Genomic DNA, 17,977 nt, shown 5'->3' with positions numbered 1-17,977 from the left:
CATTTACCCTCATTATAGAGATAGTTTCAGAGCTTGAGAAACAGCCTTCTTGGCAAGCAGTGACACATAGATGACTGTAGTCGGCCAGGAGAAGAAACCACCGGAACTGCTGGGTGATATCTCAGTGCAGTTCTGGGCTCACACCTGGGGTTAGTTTTCTAATCTACTAGTCTCCAGAGAAGAGGTTAACTCTAGACAATTATTCAGTAGAGATACAAGTATTTTATCCAAAGGCCGTGGCATATTATACTTTAGCACATTACTCATTTTCTATTTAGTTCTGAAATCTTCATATTTCTTTTTATTTGTTTGAGCTAGTGTCTTGTTATGTAGCCCAGGCCGGCCTTGAATTTTCAGTCCTATTGCCTCTGTCTTCTTACATTTCTTTATTGAATAGTTTAATACAAATTTAACTCCTAAACTGTCATTTTAACTGATTGTAAGAACAGTTAAACGTCTTTGTAACATCTTACTGGTTCTCTCATTAGTTAAGTAAAACAATTACCATTACCACTACTACTACCTCCACCTCCACCACCACACTCTCCTCCTCCTTTTCCTCCTCCTCCTCTTCTTGCTCCTCCTCCCTTTTTCTGTTTCTTAACAGTACTAAGAATTGAAACTAGAGTCTCATACATACTAGGCAAGTACTACCAGTGAACTGTATCATCAGATTTTTTTTTCTTCTCTTTCTTTTGCTCAGTTTCCCAGGCTGACCTTGAACTCACACTGTAGCCTACATAGGCCTTGACCTGTGTCTTCCTGCCTCAACCTCCTCAGTAGTAAATGTCTTTTGACATCTGTCTTTTACATTGATTAATTATTTAATTAATTAATTAGCATATGTGTCACAATTGTGAGATCAGAGAACAACTTGTGGGAGTTGGTTCTGGAGTAGTAATTAATACAGTCAGGCTTGGTGGCAGACACCTTTAGGCACTGAGCCATGTTGCTGGCCAGTCATCTGTCCTGTCAGATGAAGATCATGTTTAATTTTTTGAACACTGTAGTTTATCACCTTTTAGGTGTGTATGTTCTTTGACCACCGCCTTCTCCTTCTGCCATGGCTTGAATATGAAATGTCCTCCATGGCTCATGTGCTGAGTGTTTGATGCTGCTTTAGGAGTTTCTGGAAACTTGAGAAGTAAAGCCTTGCACAAAGAAGGCCCCTGGGACTGGGGTAAGGGTGACCTAGATCCCAGGCCCCTTCTTCTTTTCTTCTTCTTTCTTCTTTTCTTCTTCTTTCCTTCTTTTCTTCTTTTCTTCTCTTCTTCTTTCTTCTCTTCCTCCTCCTCCTCTTCTCCTTCTCTTCTCCTTCTCCTCTTCCCCCTCCTCCTCCTTCTTCTTTTTCTTCTTCTTCTCTTTCTTCTCTTCCTCCTCCTCCTCTTCTCCTTCTCCTCCTCATTCTCCTCTTCCTCCTCCTCCCTCTCCCTCCACCTCTTCTTTCTTCTCCTTCTTCCCTTCCCCCCTCTTCTCTTCTTCTTCCTCTTCTTCTGCTTCTTCTTTTATCTAGTTTGTTAGAAAACTTTTTTATTGGATATTTTATTTTATTTACATTTCAAATGTTATCCCCTTTCCCGATCCCCCCCCAGAAACCCCCTATCCTAATCCCCCCTTCCTGCTTCTATGAGGGTGTACCCCCACCCCCCACCCACTCCAGCGTCCCTACCCTCAAATTCTCCTACAGTGGGGCATCAAGCGTTCATAGGACCAAGGGCCTCTCCTCCCACTGATGCCCAACAAGGCAAGGCCATCCTCTGCTACATATATGGCTGGAGCCATGGGTCCCTCCATATGTACTCCTTGGTTGGTGGTTTAGTTCCTGAGAGCTCTGGTTGGTTGATATTGTTGTTCCTCCTATGGGGCTGCAAACCTCAGGGGTGCTGAGATAGGCTTGCAGGCACACAGGAGGGACAAGCACCAGCCAGTGACTGCAGGACCAACTAACCAGAGATAACCAGATGGCAAAAGGCAAACGTAGGAACTAACAGAAATCAAGGCAATATGGTACCATCCGAAGCCAATTCTCCCACAACAGGAAGTCCTGAATACCCCAACACACCAGAAAAGCAAGATTTGGATTTAAAATCACAGCTCATGATGCTGTTAGAAGGATTCAAGAAGGACATAAATAACTCCCTTAAAGAAGGAAAGAGCCAGGCAGTGGTGGCACACGCCTGTAATCCCAGCACTCTGGGAGGCGGAGGCAGGTGGATTTCTGAGTTCGAGGTCAGCCTGGTCTACAAAGTGAGTTCTAGGACAGCCAGGGCTACACAGAGAAACCCTGTCTCAACAAACAAACAAACAAACAAACAAACAAAAAAATTTAAATAAATAAATAAATAAATAAATACAGGAGAGCTGGGCGGTGGTGGTGCATGACTGTAATCCCAGCACTCTGGGAGGCAGAGACAGGCGGATTTCTGAGTTCAAGGCCAGCCTGGTCTACAGAGTGAGTTCCAGGACAGCCAGGGTTACACAGAGAAACCCTGTCTCGAAAAACACAAATCCAAAAAACCAAAAAAAAAAAAAAAAAAAGAAATACAGGAAAACACAAGTAAACAGGGAGAAGCCGTTAAAGAACTACAGGAAAACACAACAAAACAGGTGAAGGAATTTAACAAAACTCTCCAGGATCTAAAAATGGAATTAGAAGCAATAAAGAAATCACAAAGGGAAACAACTCTGGACATAGAAAACCTAGGAAAGAACTCAGGAGTCATGGATCCAAGCATCAACTACAGAATACAAGAGATAGAAGAGAGAATCTCAGGTGCAGAAGATACCATTGAAAGCATTGACATAATAGGCAAAGAAAATGCAAAATGCAAAAACATTTCCAAATGTTTGGATTTCCAAAACATCCTGGAAATCCAGGACAAAATGAGAAGACCAAACCTAAGGATTATAGGTATAGAAGAGAGTGAAGATTTCCAACCTAAAGGGCCAGTACATATTTTCAACAAAATTATAGAAGAAAACTTCCCTAACCTAAAGAAAGAGATGCCCATGAACATACAAAGAGCCTATAGAACTCCAAATAGATTTGACCAGAAAAGAAATTCCTCCCATCACATAATAATTAAAATGCCAAATGTACTAAACCAAGAAAGAATATTAAAAGCAGTAAGGGGAAAAGGTCAAGTAACATATAAAAGTAGTTGTATCAGAATTATACCAGACTTCTCACCAGAGACTATGAAAGCCAGAAGAGCCTGGGCAGATGTCATACAGACCCTAAGGGAACACAAATGCCAAACCAGACTGCTATATCCAGCAAATCCCTCAATTACCATAGATGGAGAAACCAAGGTATTTCATGACAAACACAAATTTGCATAGTATCTTTCCACAAATCCAGCCCTTCAAAGGATAATGAATGGAAAACACCAACAAAACGAGGGAAACTACACACTAGAAAAAGCAAAAAAATCAATCTTCTTTCAACAAACCCAAAAGAAGATAACATACAAACATATAAATTACATCAAAAATAGCAGGAAGCAACAATCACTATTCCTTAATATCTTTTAACATCAATGGACTCAATTTCCCAATAAAAAGACATAGGCTAACAGACTGGATTTTTAAACAGGACCTAACATTTGCTGCATACAGGAAACACATCTCAGTGTCATAGACAAACACTACCTGAGAGTAAAAGGCTGGAAAACAATTTTCCAAGCAAATGGTTCCAGGAAACAAGCTGGAGTAACCATTCTAATATCCAATAAAATAGACTTTCAACCAAAAGTCATCAAAAAAGAGACAGAAGGACACTTTATACTCATCAAAGGAAAAATCTATCAAGAACTCTTAATTCTGAACATCTATGTTCCAAATACAAGGGCACCCGCATTCGTTAAAGAAACTTTATTAAAATTTAAAGCACACATTGCACCTCACACAATAATTGTGGGTGACTTTAACACCCCACTCTCCTCAATGGGCAGATCAGGGAAACACAAACTAAACAGAGACAGTGAAACCAACAGAAGTTTTGGACCAAATGGATTTAATAGATATCTATAGAACATTTCATCCTAATTCAAAAGAATATACCTTCTTCTCAGCACCTCATGGTACCTTCTCCAAAATTGACCATATAATTGGTCACAAATAGACCCCAACAGATATAACAAGATTTAACTAATCCCATGCCTCCTATCAGATCACTATGGAGTAAGGGTGGTCTTCAATAGAAACAAAAACAACAGAAAGCCCACATACACATGGATGCTGAACAATGCTCTACTCAATGATACCTTGGTCAAGGAAGAAACAAGGAAAGAAATCAAAGACTTTTTAGAATTTAATGAGAATGAAGGCACAACATACCTAAATTTATGGGACACAATGAAAGCAGTGCTAAGAGGAAAATTCATAGCTCTTAGTGCCTCCAAAAAGAAGCTGGAGAGAGCGTACACTAGCAGTTTAACAGAACACCTGAAAGCTTTAGAACAGAAAGAAATTAATACAAAATGGAGTAGAAGGCAGAAAATCATCAAACTCAGGGCTGAAATCAACCAAGTAAAAACAAAAAGAACCATACAAAGAATCAACAAAACCAGGAGCTGGTTCTTTGAGAAAATCAACAAGATAATAAAACTTTAGCAAGACTAACCAGACAGCACACACAGTATCCAAATTAACAAAATCAGAAATGAAAAGGGAGATATAACAAGAGAAACTGAAGAAATTAAAAAAAAAACAGATCCTACTACAAAAGCCTATTCTCAACACAACTGGAAAATCTGGATGAAATGGACAATTTCCTAGACAGATACCAAATATGAAAGTTAAATCAATATCAGATATACGGTCCCATAGCTCCTAAAGAAATAGAAGTGGTCATTGAAAGTCTCCCAACCAAAAAAAAAAGCACAGAACCAGATGGTTTTAGGGCAGAATTCTATCAGACCTTCAAAGAAGACCTAACACCAATACTCTTCAAACTATTTCACAAAATACAAGCAGAAGGAACGCCGTTACCCAACTCGTTCTACGAAGCCACAATTTTGCTGGCACCCAAACCATACAAAGATCCAACAAAGAAAGGAACTTCAGGCCAATTTCCCTTATGAATATCGATGCAAAAATACTCAATAAAATCCTTGACAACTGAATCCACGAACACATCAAAACGATCATTCACCATGATCAAGTAGGATTCATCCAAGGGATGCAGGGATGGTTCAATATATGGAAATAGATCAATGTAATCCACTATATAAACAAACTCCAAGAAAAAAAAAACACATGGTCATTTCATTAGATGCTGAAAAAGCATTTGACAAAATTCAGCATCCTTTTATGTTAAAAGTCTTGGAAAGAACAGGAATTCAAGGCCCACACCTAAACATAGTAAAAGCAATATACAGCAAACCAGTAGCCAACATCAAACTAAATAGAGAGAAACTTGAAGCAATCCCACTGAAATCAGGGAGTAGACAAGGCTGCCCTATCTCTCCATATTTATTCAATATAGTACTTGAAGTTCTAGCTAGAGCAATTAAACAACAAAAGGAGGTCAAAGGGATACAAATTGGAAAGGAACAAGTCAAATTATCACTATTTGCAGATGATATGATAGTATACTTAAGTGACCCAAAAAACTCCACCAGAGAACTCCTATAGCTGATAAATAACTTCATCTAAGTGGCCGGATATAAAATTAACTCAAGCAAATCAGTACTCTTTCTATACTCAAAGGACAAACAGGCTGAGAAAGAAATTAGGGAAATGACACCCTTCATGATAGTCACAAATAATATAAAATAACTTGGTGTGACTCTAACCAAGCAAATGAAAGATTTGTATGACAAGAACTTTAAGTCTCTGAAGAAAGAAATTGAAGAAGATCTCAGAAGATGGAATAATCTTCTATGCTCGTGGATTGGCAGGATTAATATAGTTGAAATGACCACCTTGCCAAAAGCAATATACAGATTTAATGCAATCCCCATCAAAATCTCAACTCAATTCTTCATAGAGTTAGAGAGAGCAATTCTCAAATTCATCTGGAATAGCCAAAAAAAACCCAGGATAGCTAAAACTATTCTCAACCGTAAAAGAACTTCTGGGGGAATCAGTATCCAGGACCTCAAGCAATACTACAGAGCAATAGTGATAAAAACTGCATGGCATTGGTACAGTGACAGGCAGGCAGATCAATGGAATAGGATTGAAGACCCAGAAATGAACCCACATACCTATGGTCACTTGATCTATGACAAAGGAACTAAAACCATCCAGTGGAAAAAAGATAGCCTTTTCAACAAATGGTGCTGGTTCAACTGGAGGTCAGCATGCAAAAGAATGCAAATTGATCCATTCTTATCTCCTTGTACTAAACTCAAGTCCAAGTGGATCAAGGACCTCCACATAAAACCAGACACACTGAAACTAACAGAAAAGAAACTGGGGAAGACCCTTGAGCACATGGGCACAGGGGTAAATTTCCTAAACAGAATATCAATAGCTTATGCTCTAAGATCAAGAATTGACAAATGGGACCTCATAAAATTACAAAGTTTCTGTAAGGTAAAGGACACTGTCAATAGGACAAAATAGCAACCAACAAATTGGGAAAAGATCTTTACCAACCCTAAATCCGACAGAGGGCTAATATCCAATATATACAAAGAACTCAAGAAGTTAGACCCCAGAAAACCAAATAACCCTATTAAATAATAGGCTACAGAGCTAAGCAAAGAATTTTCACTTGAGGAATATCGAATGACTGAGAAGCTCCTAAAAAAATGTTCAACATCCTTAGTCATCAGGGAAATGCAAATCAAAACAATCCTGAGATTTTACCTCACAAGCAGTCAGAATGTCTAAGATCAAAAACTCAGGAGACAGCAGGTGCTGGCAAGGATGTGGAGAAAGAGGAACACTCCTCCACTGCTGGTGGGATTGCAAGCTGGTACAACCACTCTGGAAATCAGTCAGGTGGTTCCTCAGAAAACTGGGAATGATACTACCCGAAGACCCTGTTATACCACTCCTGGGCATATACCCAGAGGATACTCCAGTGTGTAATAAGGACACATGCTCCACTATGTTCATAGCAGCCCTATTTATAATAGCCAGAAGCTGGAAAGAACCCAGATGTCCCTCAACAGAGGAATGGATACAGAAAATATGGTATATTTACACTGTGGAATACTATTTAGCTATTAAAACCAATGGATTCATGAACTTCTTAGGCAAATGGGTGGAACTGGAAAATACCATCCTAAGTAACGTAACCCAATCACAAAAGTACACACATGGTATGCACTTACTGATAAGTGGATATTAGCCCAGAAGCTCGGGATACCCAATTCACAATTCACATATCAAATGATACCCAAGAAAGAAGGAAGGAGAGGCCCCTGGTCCTAGAAAGGGTCAATGCAACAGTGTAGAGGAATACCAGATCAGGGAAGTAGGAAGGGGCTGACTGGGGAACAGAGGGAGGGGAGAGGGCTTATGGGACTTTTGGGGAGGGTGGAACCAGGAAAGGGGAAATCATTTGAAATGTAAATAAAGAATATAGCTAATAAAAAAAAGGAAAAAAGATTAGGAAACTTGTGTGAAAGACATAAAATTAGTTGTAAAATCATAGGAAATGAAATGTTGAATGTTTTGACACATTGGTGAATGCAAGCGTTCTAAAAAAGTGTCAAGATTTTTAGTTTTCATATTTTTATTACACACGTGTGTGTGTGTGTGTAGAGGTCAGAGGACAACTTACAAGAGTCAGTTCTCTCCTTCCACCATGTAGAATGGAGATGCATTCCAGATGGAGTCCCAGGAATGGAATGCAGGCTGTCATGATTGGCAGCAAGTGCCCTAACCTTTTGGTCCATCTTGCCCGCCCCAAGTACCAACATTTTTAAAAAGAAATTTAAATGTGCAAATCAAATAATACTTTCTATAAATTAGACTATAAATTCTTTAGTCCAACCTCTAGAATAAAGCTCTTAGCTATGGCAGTAGAATCTGTTTAATAATAGCAATTCTGAGACATGGCTCTTAAGGTACTGAGTCCACTCCTTGGGAGTTTTCATCCCCCATATTGGTTACAATTCTATTGGGCTATTGTCCATGGTCCATGTTAAGATGCTGTGACCAAGGGTATCTATAAAAGAATGTACTTGGGGCTCATGGTTCCAAGCATTAGAATTCATCATGACAGTCATGAAGCAGAGCAGCAGGCATGGTGAGGGAGAAGTAGCTGAGTGCCTACATCTTTTTTTTTATTTAAAGATTTATTTATTATTATATGTAAGTTCGCTGTAGTTGTCTTCAGACACACCAGAAGAGGGCATAAGATCTCATTATGGATGGTTGTGAGCCATCATGTGGTTGTTGGAATTTGAACTCAGGACCTTTGGAAGAGCAGTCAGTGCTTTTAACTGCTGAGCCATCTCTCCAGCCCCGGGTGCCTACATTTTAATCTGTAAGCAAGAGGCAGGGCATGAAGCCCACACTAGGAATAGCATGAGTTTGTTTAAACTTCAACTTAACCCACAGGAACACATCTCCTCCAATAAGACCATACCTCCTAATCCTTGCCAAACAGTTCCACCAACTGGGAACCAAACATTCAAACACATGAGCCTATGACAGGCTTCTCTCATTCTCCTTCAGGACACCATATCTTCATGGTAGCCTTCCAGAAGTGGAGAATAAAGAATGTGATGGTCAGGGCCAGCGAGACGACTCAACAGGTAAAGGTCCTGCTGTAAAGCTTGAAAGACCTGAAAGAACTGGGTCATCAACATTGTCTCTTGACTTTCACACATGTGTGTACACATATGCACAGAGACAAAATTAATGAGTAAATGTATTAGAAGGCATGGGGGCTGGATGCTCAGCAGTTAGAAGCTTTGTCGATCTGGCATAGGACTGGAGTTGGTTCCCAGAACCCATATCAGGTGGTTCACAAATGCCTATAACTCCAGCTCCAAGGGATCCAATTCCCTCTTCTGGCCTCTGCAGGCACACACTGCCACATACACACAGGCACACATACACACAGGCACAGGCACAGGCACACACACATACACACAGCTAAAGTTATATAACTAAATAATGGGATGGTCTGACGTCTGGAAGCTCTCTCACCCTGTGGGAGCATAGAGGGAGAAGCCCCATGGGCAGCACACACCGCGAGAGCATCAGCAAGCATGCAGCCTGGAGCAGCCTCAGAAATGACTGCTCAACTGGAGCCAGGTGCCTGCACACCCCATCTGAGTGTGCATCATATTACACCGCAGCTGACTGGAAAGAAAACTGAGGAAAAATGAAAGAATGTGAGGGGGGAAGGAAGGAATGGGTCCTGGAGGAAAACAGGAAGGAACCCCCCCCCAAAGAAATTCAGACTGATTTCCCTCATGAATATCAGTGCAAAGATACTCAATAAAATTCTCCCAAACTGAATCCAAGAACTCATAAAGATGATCATTCATCATGATCAAGTAGGCTACATCCCAGGGATGCAGGGATGGTTCAATATATGGAAATCCATCAATGTAATCCACTATGTAAACAAACTTAAAGAAAAAAACGACATGGTCATTTCATTAGATGCTGAAAAAGCAATTGACAAAATTCAACATACCTTCACGGTAAAAGTCTTGGAAAGAACAGGAATTCAAGCCTCATACCTAAACACAGAAAAAGCAATATACAGCAAACCAGTAGTCAACATCAAACTAAATGGAGAGAAACATGAAGCAATCCCACTAAAATCAGGGACTAGACAAGGTTGCTTTCTCTTTCCCTATCTATTCAATATAGTACTTGAAGTTCTAGCTAGAGCAATTAGACAACAAAAGGAGGTCAAAGGTATACAGATTGGAAAGGAAGAAGTCAAAGTATCACTATTTGCAGATGATATGATAGTATACTTAAAGTGACCCCAAAAACTCCACCAGAAAACTCCTACAGCTGATAAACAACTTCAGCAAAGTGGACAGATAATAAAATTAATTCAAACAAATCAGTAGCCTTCCTATACTCAAAGGATAAACAGGCAGGGAAACATTAGGGAAACAACATCCTTTACAATAGTCACAAACAATATAAAATATCTTGGTGTGACTCTAACCAAACAAGTGAAAGATCTGTATGACAAGAACTTCACATCTCTGAAGAAAGAAATCAATGAAAGAATCTGAAGACTCTTCCTCAGAAGATGGAAAGATCTCCCATGCTCATGAAGTGACAGGATTAATATAGTAAAAATGGTCATTTTGCCTAAAGGAATCTACAGATTCAATGCAATCCCCATCAAAATTCCAACTCAATTCTTCATAGGGTTAGAAAGAGCAATTCTCAAATTCATTTGGAATAACAAACAACCCAGGATAGCAAAAACTATTCTCAACAATAAAAAAACTTCTGAGAAATCAGCATCCCTGACTTCAAGCTGTACTACAGAGCAATAGTGATTAAAAACTGCACTGTATTGGTACTGTAATAGGCAGGTAGATCAATGGAATAGAACTGAAGACCCAGAAATGAACCCACACACCTATGGTTACTTGATCTTTGACAAAGGAGCTAAAACCATCCAGTGGGAAAAACCCCAGCATTTTCAACAAAATGTGCTGGTTCAACTGGGGATCAACATGTAGAAGAATGAAAATTGATCCATTCTTATCTCCCTGTACAAAGCTCAAGTCCAAGTAGATCAAGGACCTCATATAAAACCAGATACACTGAATCTAATAGAAGAGAAAGTGGGAAAAAGTTTCGAACACACGGGCACAGGGGAAAAGTTCCTGAACAGAACACCAATGGCTTATACTCTAAGATCAAGAATCGACAAATGGGAGTTCATAAAATTTCAAAGCTTCTGTAAGGCAAAGGATACTGTCAATAGGACAAAGTGACAACCAACAGATTGGGAAAAGATCTTTACCAATCCTACATTTGATAGAGGACTAATATCCAATATATACAAAGAACTCAAGAAGTTAGAGTCCAAAGAACCAAATAATTGTATTAAAAAATAGGGTACAAAGCTAAACAGAGAATTCTCAACTGAGAAAACTCAAATGACTGAGAAACCCCTAAAGAAATGTTCAACAACCTTAGTCATCAGGGTAATGCAAATCAAAACAACCCTGAGTGAGATTCCACCTCACACCAGTCAGAATGGCTAAGATAAAAAACTCAGGTGACAGCAAATGCTGGTGAGGATGTGGAGAAAGAGGAACACTCCTCCATTGCTGGTAGGATTGCAACCACTCTGGAAATCTGTGGTTCCTTAGAAAATTGGACATAGTAGTACTTTAGGACCCCATTATACCACTTCTGGGCATATACCCAGAAGATGTTCCAATATGTAGTAAGGACACATGCTCCACTATGTTCATAGCAGCCTTATTTATAATAGCCAGAAGCTGAAAAAAAAAAAACAAAAAACAGATGTCCCTCAACAATGGAATGGATACAAAAAATGTGGTACATTTACACAATGAATACTACTCAGCTATTAAAAACAATGACTTAATGAAATTCGCAGGCAAATAGATGGATATTGAAAATATCATCCTGAGTGAGGTGTCTCAATCACAAAGGAACAAACATGGTATGTACTCACTGATAAGTGGATAGTAGCCCAAAAGTTCAGAATACCCAAGATTCAATTCACAGACCATATGAAGCCCAAGAAGAAGGAAGACCAAAATGTGGATGCTTCAGTGCTTCTTAGAAGGGTGAACAAAGTACTCACAAGAGGAAATATGAAGACAAAGTGTGGAGCAGAGACTGAAGGAAAGACCATCCAGAGACTGCCCAACCTGGGGATCCATCCCATATACAACCACCAAATCCAGACAGTACTGTTCATACTAAGAAGTGCATCTGACAGGAGCCTGATATGGCTGTCTCCTGAGAGGCCCTGCCAGAACCTTATAAATACAGAGTCAGATGCTCGCAGCCAACCATTGGCTGAGTGTGCGGTCCAGGATGGAGGAGTTGGAGAAGGGACTGAAGGAGCTGTGGGGGTTGCAGCCCCATGAAGGGAACAACAGTGTCAACAGGCCAGACCCAAAGGAGCTCCTGGAGACTGGACCACTAACCATAGAGTATTCAGGGAGGGACCCATGGCTCCGACTGCATATGTGGCAGAGGATGGCCTTGTCGGGCATCAATGTGAGGACAGGCCCTTGGGCCTGGGGGTGTTCAATGCCCCAGTGTAGGGGAACGCCAGGGAGGGAAGATGGAAGCGGGTGGGTGGGTGAGCACCCTCTTAAAGGCAGGGGGAGGGTGGATGGGATGGGGGTTTCCAAAGGGGAGACATAGAAATGGGAAAACATTTGAAATGCAAATGAAAAAAATATCCAATAAAAAAAGAAATAATTTATGGCCAGGTGGCACACGCCTTTAATCCTAGCACTTGGGAAACAGATGCAAGCAGATCTCTGAATTCAAGGCCAGCCTGGTCTATACAGCAAGTTCCAGGACAGCAAAGGCTACACAGAGAAATTCTGTCTTGCAAAACAACAACAACAACAACAACAACAACAACAACAGTAACCTATGGCCAAGAGTGGTGCAGCATTCTTTTCTCTGGCAGAAGGCAGAGGCAGGTAGATCTCTAAGTTTGAGGCTAGCCGTGCTACAGAGTGGGTCCCAGGCCAGCCTGGGCTACACCACAGTGAGCCCCTATATCAGTTGCTTTTCTACAACTATGATAAACACCAAGACCAGGGCAGTTTATAAACAGAAGGGCTTATTTGGGCTTTGAGTTCCAGAGGGTTAAGAGGCCATCACCACCATAGCAGAGAAATATGTCAACAGGCAGGCATCGCAGCTGGAACAGGAAGCTGAAAACTTCCATCCTGAACCAAGACGTCAAGAGCAAACTCAGATGGCAAAATCTTTAAATTCTCAAGACCTACCTCCAGCGACACCCCCCTCCAGCAAGACCACACTTTCCAAACCTACCCAAAGAGCTCCACCAACTGGGAAACAAGTGTTCAGCATCTGAGCCTATGGGGGACATTCTCATCCAAACTACCAGTTTGTCTCTGAAACAAACAAACAAACAAACAAACAAACAAACAGACAGACAGACAGAAAAAAGTAACATGGTCTGATTATACAGTGGAAAGTTATATAGCACTGAAATGAGTAAGCCACAGTTATATACAACAACTGATAACCTCCTGAGTCCAATTAGGAAGAAATAAATTACAGAGGACTATATAAGGTTGGGACTGAAGAGATGGCTCAATGGTTAAAGAACACTGGCTGTTCTTCCAGAGGACCTGAGTTCAATTCCCATCACCCACATGGCAGCTCCAAATGTCTATAACTCCAGTTCCAGGGTATCTGATACCCTCACACAGATATACACGCAGTCAAGACACCAATGGACATAAAACAAAAATAAATAAACGTCAACCCAATGGCGATGACTTTAGCTGAAATAACCAACAAAGGGGAGATAAAACCTGTAGAGACGATATCCAGTAGATAGGCACAAGGGATGGGGCTACCTACCAATCTCAAAATTTTTAACTCAGAAATGTTCCTGTCCAAAGCAAAGACAGGAACAAAAAATGGATTAGAGACTGAAGAAAAGACCGTCCAGAGACTGCTCCACCTAGGGGTCCACCCCATCTGCAGACACCAAACCCCCACACTATTGATGATGCCAAGAAGCACTTGCTGACAGGAGCCTGGTATGGCTTAGAGGTTCTACCAGCAACTGACCAATACAGATGTAGACAATCACAGCCAACCATTGGACTGAGCCTGGGGACTCCAATAGAAGAACTCGGGAAGAACTGAAGGAGATGAAGGGGTTTGCAACCCCATAGGAAGAACAATATCAGCCAACTGGTCCCCCCAGAGCTCCAAGGGACCAAACCACCAACAAAAGGGTACACATGGAGGGAGCCATGGCTCCACATATGTAACAGAGGATGGCCTTATCTGGCATCAGTGAAAGGGGAAGCCCTTGGTCCTGTGGAGCTCGAGGCCCCAGTGTAGGGGAGTGAGGCAGGAGTGGGTGAGTGGATGAAGGAGCACCTCATAGAAGCAAAGGGGAGGGGGAGGGTTGTGGAAGGGTAACCAGGAAGGGGGATATCATTTGAAATGTAAATGAATAAAATGATTAATAAAAATTAAAATAATATATAAAGTTATTATTTTACTTACCCAATTTAAATATCATACAAAAACATATTATTAGGCCAGGCAGTGGTGGTACACGCCTGTAATCCCAGCACTTGGGAGGCAGAGGCAGGCGGATTTCTGAGTTTGAGGCCAGCCTGGTCTACAGAGTGAGTTCCAGGACAGCCAGGGCTACACAGAGAAACCCTGTCTCGAAAAACAAAACAAAACAAAACAACCAAAAAAACCATATTATTAGAGGTATATGTCAAATATATTAAGATAAACTCATAAGGAAAAGTATAGAAATAAAAAATAAGCAATTCAGGCCTGAGGCACGGAAAGGGGTGGAGATAGGATGGACACAGAAAACTCAAGCTCCTCTTATGCCTGGTTATTACTCTTTACAATTTATATATTTATCAACACTTTACATCAACTCAGTATATACTAACAAAAATGAAAAACACTGAAGTGGAATAATTTTTAAGTAGCTTTAAAATATGTCTAATCAGTTGCTGTGGTTTTTAAATTGTGTGTGTGTGTAAACATGTGAATGTGCATGCATATGCATGCAGCTGTGTGTTCTGTGGAGGTCAGAGGCTGTCATGTAGCTTAGTTCTCTCCTCCCACGTGGGTTCCATGGACTGAGCTCAGGCTGTCAGGTCGGTGGCAAGCATCTTTATCTGCTGAGCCATCTTGCCAACCTGGTCACTGTGTTTTTGAAAAATGTCTTACTTGAGGTAACTTATGGAAGAGTTGCAAAAACAGTACAGAGAATTTCCATACGTTCTTTACGTGCCTTAGCCTTCTGTTAGAACCTTATGTAACCATTTCCATATGTTCTTTACGTGCCTTGCCCTTCTGTTAGAACTTTATGTAACCACAGAACACTCAACAAAGAAAGAAGTGCACCTTGGGACGTCACTGTTAGCTAAGGTTTACACTGGATTTATGTTTTGCCCTTTCTCCTATAATTTTGGTTCCAGGGCTGGTCTGGAATCTCACGTGGTGTTTGGTCAATAGGACTTCTCTGACTTGTGACTATCACTCACCCTTTCCTTGCCTTGAACTCTGACACTTTTGAAGAGCACTACTCAGTGTTTTAAAAAAAGTTTTACACACACATCATGGTGTCCATGTGGAAGCCAGGGAACAACATATAGTCTTTTTCTCTTTCCACCAGGTGGGTGTCGGGGACTGAACTCAGGTGGTCAAGCTTGGCAGCAAGTCTTTACCTGTTCAGTCATCTTGCCAGCTCGCTGTGTTGAGCGTGTCTCTGATTGTCTGATGTGCCCTTTCTAGTACACAGTAGAAGGCTGAGCATGCTCTAGACACCTTGCTGCTAGAGATGTGAACCGAGATAACTAGCTTTAAGACTCTACTGTGAACCATTTTTCCTTTAATTAGTAAATATTAATTAAGGGCAGTTGCCACAAAGAAACTATTTTGAGAAACATTAGAGTTGTTAAAAAAGATACTGAAGTCAAGAAATAAAGATAAATAAATAAAGAAATCAAGATACAGAAACCACTGCAGGATCTAAGCTCTCTCCTTTAGATGTCAGAATCCAGAGGAAGAACTAAGTGACCAGTCTACCCTGGACCTGCAGGCCCCGGTCGCCCAGACCCTGGTCTGAATTCATAAAGTAGGAAGGAAGATGACCTGAAACTTAGGGCTGGGAAGAGGACATTGATGAGCCATTAGCCTACAGTCTTCTGATTGACCCATACTGCAGACAACTGCAGACGACTGCAGACCAACTTCAACTGTAACTGCTGCCTGCAGCCCTCTACCACTCCTATTTATACACAGACAACTGAATAATTTACTAACTAAAAAACTGGGGGAAAGGCTTTATGGGCAGATCTTAAGCTTGCATGTGTCTCAGTCTGAACGCTAGATAAATAAACACGATGGGACACAGCAAGGAGCTATCTTTGTGCCAGCACCACCAGTGACTCTCCCTGCCAGAGAGTCAGCCTGCAGCCATGGCGGCTGTGGTTGGCTCTCACTGAGTTAATCTGCCTCATGGGGGAGGAGGCTCTTCATCACGAAGGCATAAGCAGTGGAGATTGCAAATGAGCAACCTCCCGGCAGGCTCCAGTGCACTTAAGAAGCTAAAGAGCTCTCACAGAAGCAGATGTGCCTGTCACATCTAAAATAAGACCTATATTTTCTTAAAGTCGATGTTTGAAACTATAAAGTCTCCCCAGTCCTCTGTTTAGGTATTATGCCCTACCTATCTTCCAAGCCTATGTCAGTCATCCCAGAAATCAAGTTTCCCATCCTGAGTCTCTCCACAGAATCTCAGCAAAAGAGATTCTGTATCCTTGTTAGTTATTCACTCTGTGTGGCACTCACAACTTCTAACAGCAAAGACTTCCTAAATGTAGGGACTTTACAACTTGATGGTGCAGTATCGTCGCCATTGCTGTGACAAAACACTTCGACCAAAAGAAACTAGGGGAGAAAAGGTTTACTTCACTCACAGTTCCAAGTAACCATTCATCATGAAAGCAGTGAGGATAGGAACTCAAGCAGGGCAGGAACCTGGAGGCAGGAGCTCGTGTAGAGCCCACAAAAGAGAACTGCTTACCTGACTGCCAGCCTGCTCCCTTATTTTAGGGGCTGGCAAGAGAGCATCTAGGACCAGCAGCCTCTGGGTGGCACCACCCACAATGGGTGAACCCTCCAGCATCAATCACTAATTTAAAAAATGCCCTACAGGCCTGCCTACAGCCAGATCTTAGGGAGGCATCTTCTCAATTGAGGATTCCTTTCTGATGATTCTAGTTTGTGTCAAGTTAACATAAAACAAGCCACCAAGCCTGCTTCCTCCATGAGGAGGTAAGTTTCTTGTACCTGTGAGGTTCTTTTTCTTGTTTTGGTTTTGTTTCTGGTTTAGTCTAGACTTTTAGAGACCCAAAGGAGGGCAGGATGCATCAAAATCTCCTAGGGTCCAGAGGAGGTCAGGAGATGTCCTGCTTCCACTCTGGTTTCCACTGGGGACCGTCTAGTTCTGATTCTGGGTCCCTTTGGTGGGACATATGATTCTTGTCTCTCTCTGGTATTCCCCCAATTCTACTGTTCTTCCCTTGTGTGCCACCACTCTGTCCATGTCAGTCAGTTTACGTCTCTAGTTTTGTTTTGTTGTTTGTTGCTTTGTGTTTCATAGTCAAAGTTCTCATTGTTCTACAGTGCTGGGGACCCTCAAGGGACCTTACACATCCCAGGCAAGTGTCCCACCTGACCTGAGTTACAGCCCCGGCTCTCACAGCTGGATTATTTTGGGGAGAAAAGTCTCTCAAGCATAACACCTTTTTTCCTTTATCCCCCTCCCCATTTCCCCCCAAAGATCCCATAATATCTTATAGAAATCTCTTTTTCAAGGATACTGGGGAAAGCACTTGCATAGTGTGAATGAGGCCTTGGGGTCTGACACTTAGCTCCACAAAACAGGAAGGAAAGAAGGAAGGAAGAAAAGAAGGAAGGAAGGAAGGGAGAGAGGGAGGGAGGGAGGGAGGGAAATAGATTCCTTTAGAAGGAAATACTCATTCCTGATTTTTTCTGCATCCTTTCTCAATTTGTCCTTGGATCAAATCAGCAGGGAACATAAAAAGGCTAGAATGGAAAGGGCTAGAACTATGTTCACGGTTCCCATCTCACATAGGTCCTTGAATAGTTGGAGAAACCACCTATACTGGCCCACTTTATGATACTGTGGGAAGTCATTGAAGACCTTTTAACAGGCAACTGTTAATATGCAAGAACATTAAAAAACAAGAAAATTTGAGTTTCATAATGATGTACTGAATATCAGAAACATTTCCGAGAATAGGGAAGCAAGTTA

The 17,977-nt window shown here is 41.4% G+C and overlaps 1 protein-coding gene across 1 annotated transcript in view; it reads right to left on the bottom strand.

Moving 5' to 3' along the window:
• The window catches only part of LOC127680700 (phospholipid-transporting ATPase FetA), a 108,013-nt gene that overhangs the window by 72,690 nt on the left and 17,346 nt on the right, over positions 1–17,977 (bottom strand). The gene's annotated exons all lie outside the window — the stretch shown is intronic.

The sequence above is a fragment of the Apodemus sylvaticus genome, chromosome 3 (genome assembly GCF_947179515.1).
Source record: "Apodemus sylvaticus chromosome 3, mApoSyl1.1, whole genome shotgun sequence".
Taxonomy (NCBI): Eukaryota; Metazoa; Chordata; class Mammalia; order Rodentia; family Muridae; genus Apodemus; species Apodemus sylvaticus.
Note: the sequence above shows the minus strand (reverse complement) of the source record. Positions and strands in the feature narration are given on the sequence as shown.